The sequence below is a fragment of the Panthera leo genome, chromosome D4, assembly GCF_018350215.1.
Source record: "Panthera leo isolate Ple1 chromosome D4, P.leo_Ple1_pat1.1, whole genome shotgun sequence".
Taxonomy (NCBI): Eukaryota; Metazoa; Chordata; class Mammalia; order Carnivora; family Felidae; genus Panthera; species Panthera leo.
In genome coordinates this window covers 84740589-84747507 of record NC_056691.1, presented here as the reverse complement: position 1 = coordinate 84747507, position 6919 = coordinate 84740589, and the positions used below count along the sequence as shown (strand labels likewise).

Here is a 6919-nt window from a genome sequence, read left to right as displayed (position 1 = left end):
TGGAATTTTACAAGTTGAAATTAATACGGAAGAGTAAACGCACATGAACTGACCAAATACCTATTACACATGATCTATTTTTTATTCTGTAAGATTCCTAACTTTGTAAAATTATACAAATTAAAATGGTGTGACATTGGTGCAGGAGAAGACAATTAAATCAATCGATAATAGAACTGAGTGGGATTCAGATAGATCATCCATTGATTTATTAATCTAAATAAGATGCACTATCGGATGTGTGAGGAAATTATATACCACTCAACAAATGATGTTGGAACAATTGACTCTTATATGAAAAAAAATAAAATTATATCCTTACCTCACACTATCCATAAGGAAAAAGTTCCGGTGGATTACAGGCCTAAAAGCAGAACACAAAACAACAGTGTTAGAAGAAATACGGGAGCTTGTATTATCAACTGGAGGTATGGGAAGTTTCTTAAATAAAGCATAAAAACTAAAAGCCATAAATGCAAAGTTTAATAAAGTTGACTACCCTGTAACCCATAATTCTTACAAGTCATTAAGACAATCTAGACTAGGAAATGGACAAGAATATGAACAGGCAATTCACAGAAAATGAAATGCAAATGGTCAGTAATCATATATATTTTTTTAATTTTAATTTTACTTTAGAGAGTGCTCATGAGCAAGGGAGGGGCAGAGGGAGAGGGAGAGAGTCCCAAGCAGGATCCACATTCAGCATGGAGCTGGACACGAGGTTCGATCCTATGACTCTAGAATCATGACCGGAGCCAGAATCATGAGTCATACGCTCAACCGAAAAAGCCACCCAGGTGCCCATGGTCAATAACCATATCTTAAAAGATTTTTCATTTTACTTGTAATCAGGGGACTAAATGCAAAGTAAAATAAAGAGATATTTTCATTCACTAGTTCAGCTATTTTTTTTCAAGTTCAAGTGTAACAAGTGTTGACAGGATGGGGGTAATAGATTTACACATTACGAGAAGAATACGAAATATATATGAAAATGTACATAAAATGGAATTCCCACATGAAGGCATTTGGGCAGGATCAAAATTTTAAAAATGCATATTCTATAACATAGCAATTCCCTACTTTTGCTTCTATCTTACAGAAACACTGGCGTGCATTCCTAAGGCACGTTATACATGATTTTTACTGCAAACCCTAGAAATAATCTTAGCGTCCAAGCAAAATGTAGTTGAATAAACTATATTAAATCCATACTACGCAATAAATTGCAACACTGAAAATCAGTTTGATGCATAGATATTGACAGGAAAGATGCTTATTACTGATGGAAAAAGAAAGATACAGGATAGTATATACAATATGATACCCTATCTGTTAAAAAACAAGCCACAGCAAAACAAACTGTGTTTTCTCTAAGTGCAGATATATAAATGCCAAGAATCTGGAGTGCCACTCAATAGACAAACTGAGATGACGTGGCACCCCTTTCTGCTCTCATCTAGAATCTTCCTAGAAATCTTACATAAAATATTCCACATTTTCAAAACACAAACCTATTCATTCTCTCTCTCTCATTCACACACACACACACACACACACACACACACACACACACACACACAAATGAAAATGCCCAGATATGAGAAATAAAGAGGGATGTTTTCAAAACCCAAACTGGAGTTCACTAGCCCTGAGATGAGGAGACCACATATTCAAGAGAGAATTCGTTTGGAGAAGTTTTAAAGCAACATGGAATTAGATTTCTAGATAAAATAAGGTGTAGAGTGTGGGAGGGAGTGGTCATCAGATACTTAACACTTTAGGATGAGGGTTTGAATACTGATTAACTTCTGACTTTGGTAATTCAAGCATGCATTATAAAAAGTTAAGTTTATCCTCTGAAAACAGAGAAATAGATACTAAAACTTCCAAACCACTGGAGGAGAAAAAAGGAGGGAGGGAATAAAGGGGAGGGAATAAAGATATCAAATACAAGGCAGAAAACAGGGGTGGGGAGAGAATAAGTCAAGAGAAAGCACAGGAAACAGCATAAAATAAGATGGTAAAAATATATGTTAGTATTAAAAATAAATATAAATGGACCAACTCTGCCAATTAAAAGACAAAGAAGTTTAGATTGGGGGAGAAAAAAGCAAATAGCTATAGGGAGTGTAAGATCATGTGTCAGGAAGATTCAAAATAAAAGAACAGAGAATGTTATGTTGGAGAAATTTAATTAGAAAATAACTTAAGAGGCGCCTGAGTGGCTTGGTCGGTTAAGTGTCTGACTCTTGATTTCAGCTCAGGTCATGAACTCACATGAGGTTTGAGGCCCATGTCAGGCTCTGTGCTGAGAGCACAGAGCCTGCTTGGGATTCTCTCTCTCTTCCTCTCTTTCTTTCTCTCTCAAAATAAATAAATAGACATTAAAAAATAACTTAAAAGGTGGTATAGCTATATTAACAGCTGGCAAAATAGACTTTCAGACAAAAGCACTAATAAAGAGTGATGTTACATAATGATACAACATAATTAACAGAAAGGATGTAAGAATCTTAAACTTGTATGCACCTAACAACAACCTCGAAGTGTATACAGCAAAACGTGACTGGAATTATAAGGAAAAGCAGATACATCCACAATCATAGAGGGAGATTTTTTAATAAATTCTCTTTCATATGTATGTCAAGCAGATGAAAAATAAAATTAGTAAAGATAAAGAAGACTTGAACAATACAGTTAACAAGCTTGAACTTGTAAATCTGTTTAGAAGCCGGTACTTAAAATTTAGACAAGAATCAATCTTTTCAAGTATCTGTGGAACAGTCATAAAAGTAACCAAGTACTAGACCAGAAAAGTCTTTGAAAACTCCAAGACCTGCAGACCATGTATGCTGACGACAAATAAAATGAGAAATAAATTACAAAGAGATGGCTAACACACCCCATTGATTCAGAAAGTTTAACAAAAATAAAAGTACTATATTTTAAAAACATGGGAGGCAATACTGAAAGAAGAAAGTGTTTTAAAAAGATGGAAAATCACTGAGTTAAGCATCTAATTTCAGTAGTTAGCAAAAGAGTAAGTAAGTAAACAAACGGCAATGATAAAAATGAGAAAACAGAAATCAATTACATATCAATTAAATTAACAGTACAGAAGATTTTTTAAGCCCCTAAATTGGCTCTTTGCAAAGACTAATAAAATATACAAACTTCTATCAAGATTTATCAAGAAAAGAGAGAGAAGGCTTAAATAAATAATATTAAGAATGAAAAGCAGGAGGGGCAGGACATCAGATATAATAAATCACGGGAGGACACTGCAAAGAAGTTTATAACAATAAATTAAAATTTTGAACAATTTCATAGATAAGTGTAGTATATAAAAGTGACCCAGGAAGAAAGAAGAAACCTGCATAGATGTTTAATCACTAATAAAATGGCATCCATATTTTAGACTCTACCCACAGAAACAAAACAAGATTATCAGGCACTGATGATTCTGTAGGTGAGAGTTATCAATACTTAAAGGAATACAAAATCCTTATTCTTTACAACATGTTTTAATGAACAGAATAAAAGGGGGGGGGAGGGAAGCTCCTTAACACATTTTATGAAGCTGGGCAACATTAATACCAAAACAGACAAGGAAGCCACAAGGACCGCATGTTATAAGACAATCTTACTCATGAGCATAGATGTAAAAATCTAAATAAAATACAGTAAAGCTGTGGATAGCGAGTAACTTGGTCTGTATTATGCAAGACAAACAAACGTTTCTAACAAATTTTAACTTGATAAACAAGCTATGTCTTGCAATATGAGTAGTACATGATGCCAGATGTCACATGATCACAAATGAGCCAATGGTTCTTGAAATTTGCTTTGATATATGAGTACTTTGGGTTACAAGCATGTTTCCAGAATGAATTATGCTCACAAACCAAGGTTTTACTGTATTAAACAAGTTGAGCAATGAATGAAAAATGGAGCAAGACGTTATAAACAAGTAGAGATTATTTGAGGAATACACAGATAAAAATTTAAAATATTTTAAATGTTAGCATCTAAAAATATTAATGTAATTAGCCTAGCTTTATATACACATATATATATATATATATATATAATATTAATGTCATTAGCCTAGAGATATATATATATTAAGTTATATATATTAATATATATATTAAGTTTTTATTTATTTACTTGGGTAATCCCTACACTCAACATGGGGCTCAAACCCATGACCCTGAGATCAAGAGTCACACACTCCACCGACTGAGCCAGCCAGGTGCCCCACAGCCCGGTGATATATTAATAAACAAACAACATAGTACCCTCTCAACAAATGTGGGGGAAAGCATGTGATAAAGCTGAATGCTTATTTATGAAAAGTTATCTAGGGAACAGAAAAGAGCTTACCTGGTCTCGTAAGGGGTATGTATTGGTCGAAGGGTACAAACCTCCAGCTATAAGATGACTAAGTTCTGGGGCTGTAATGCACGCCATGGTGACTATAGCTAATAATTCTGCATTGTACAGATGAGAGCTGCTAAGAGAGTAAACCTTCAGTGTTCTCACAACTACGACCACCATCACAACAAAAATGGTAATTATGTGAGGTGAGGATGTACTAACTAACCTTATTATGAGAATCATTTTGTAATATATATATGTATCAAATCATCACGCTGTACACCTTAAACTTGCACAATATTATATGGCAACCGTATCACAATAAAGCTGGAAAAAAGAAAGCCAAAAAGAGAGAGAGAGAGAGAGAGAGGTTACAATACTCATGGTGGTTAGTGCTGAAGAGCAAAAAGCATTTCTGTGAAATTCAGACAGAAGCAAAAAAAAAAAACTATCACTATCGCCACTTGTACTCAATAGTAGGCAAATACAACTGATGAGACAAAAATAAAAGATATGTGGATTAGAAATGACAGAATTGTCATTATTCCCAGATTTAAAAATCACTGCTTACACTGGAAAAAACTCCAGGAAAATCTACCAACACGCCATCAGGGTAGTTGAGTTCCCGAAGCCTGCTAAATACAAATTCCATATATAAAAATGGACTACATTCCCATACGCTAGGAACAGTTAAAAGATGTAATTCAAAAAGAAGATACCACTCACAATGACAATATCCGTAAGATGTATACGAACTTTAAAGAGAAAATTATAAAACTTCACGGAAGGATGTAAAAGGACTGAATGAATGGATAACTCACGTTAGTGGATGTGAAGCCTCAATATCACAAAGATGGCAATTCTCTCTAAATTGGCGTATAGATTTGACACAGTGCCATTCCAGAATATCAAGGGAGTTTTTCATGGAACTTGATAAACGGCTCCCAAAATATGTATGGAATCATAGAAGGTCAAGAAGAGCTTTTTTTTTTTTTTTCTCTCAGTGTGTGTGTAAGCTCATGTATTCTATGATGTATTCTTTTTTTTTTTTTTTAATTTTTAAAAATGCTTATTTTTGACAAAGGGAGAAAAAGACAAAGTGCAAGCAGGGGAGCAGCAGAGAGAGAGGGAGACACAGAATCTGAAGCAGGCTCCAGGCTCTGAGCCATCAGCACAGAGCCCGATGCGGGGCGTGAATTCACAGATCATGAGATCGTGACCCGAGCCGAAGTTGGACGCTTAACCGACTGAGCCACCCAGGTGCCCCACTGTGATGTATTCTTCTAGATATGAAGACTTAATATGAAGCTAGAGTAATTTAAGTATCATGGCATTAGCACCAGGACAGACAAACAGATCAAAAGAACAGAAAAGAGAGCCTGGAAACAGCCACACATATAAGGGATCAGCCTAAAAGAGTCACAAAAGAATGGACCATTCAATCAATGATACTATAATAAAGGATAATGGGATGGTGGAATTAGAATACTGCCATTTTCCAAGCTCTAATGAAGTGACAGATCTAGGCACATCAATGGTTGTTAATATCCCAAAAATGTGACGTTAGACATTATGTACCTGCTGACAGAAATACACAAAATCCTGTATGAAATATTCTTGCCAAATGTCAAACCTGAATGCCATCAGGTCTCTGAACTAACTATTTATAGGAAACAGCAGGACAGAGGAACATGTTAAATGATACCACAAATATACCATCAGAAAAACCTAGAATGTGGGAACCTATAGAACCAACAGTCTAATTTCCTTAATAAATAAATTTCAAGAGGAAAAAAGGAGGGATACTGATATGTTAAAATACACTCAGGACAATTCTATCAATAGCAATACATGGACTTTACTTGGGTTCTGACTCAAACCAACTGCAAAAAGAAAATTATACAATTTGTAGAAATTTGTTTATTGGTATTAAGGAATTAATGTTTTTTAGATATAATAACGTTATTGTGGGTCAAAAGAGATCCAATCTTTTAAAGATTCATGCTCAAATATTTACAGAATAAATTATATGATATCTGACTTTGCTTCAAAATAATGCAGAATAGGGAATGATTGGCACTACCATGAAGTTTATTATCTTATTTTCTGTACTTCTGTATGTGTTGGAAAATTTTTAAAGTCAAAAGTCAAAAAAGGGGAAAAATAATGCTGGAATGGTTATCCATATGAAGAAAACACAAAATAAAATCCTTAGCATTGTATAACAAAGTATACATCATATAAGAAATTAATTCCAGGTGGATTAAAAAATACTAATTGTAAATGGCAAAAATCTTGACAATTTTGTAAAGAAATACAGGGACACGTGTTTATGACACTGGGGTGGGAAGGATTTCCTATGCAAGACAGAAAAGGCGCTAAACCATAAAGGCAACCATTGAAAAACTTGAGTACCTAAAAATAAAATATGTGTATACAGCAAATGACAATATAAACAAAGTGAAAGAAACACAAACCAAACAAAGTGAAAACAGAGCACAGTTTGGGAGAAATGATCTGCAACAAAATATTA

At 34.3% G+C, this 6919-nt stretch overlaps 1 long non-coding RNA gene across 1 annotated transcript in view; it reads right to left on the bottom strand.

The window, feature by feature from the left end:
* Nucleotides 1-320: 320 nt before the first annotated feature.
* Nucleotides 321-6919, bottom strand: part of LOC122205254 — a 30723-nt gene continuing 24124 nt past the window's right edge. Inside the window, exon 3 of the long non-coding RNA XR_006195984.1 lies at nt 321-364. This is a non-coding gene — a long non-coding RNA (uncharacterized LOC122205254). The remainder of the gene's footprint in view (nt 365-6919) is intronic.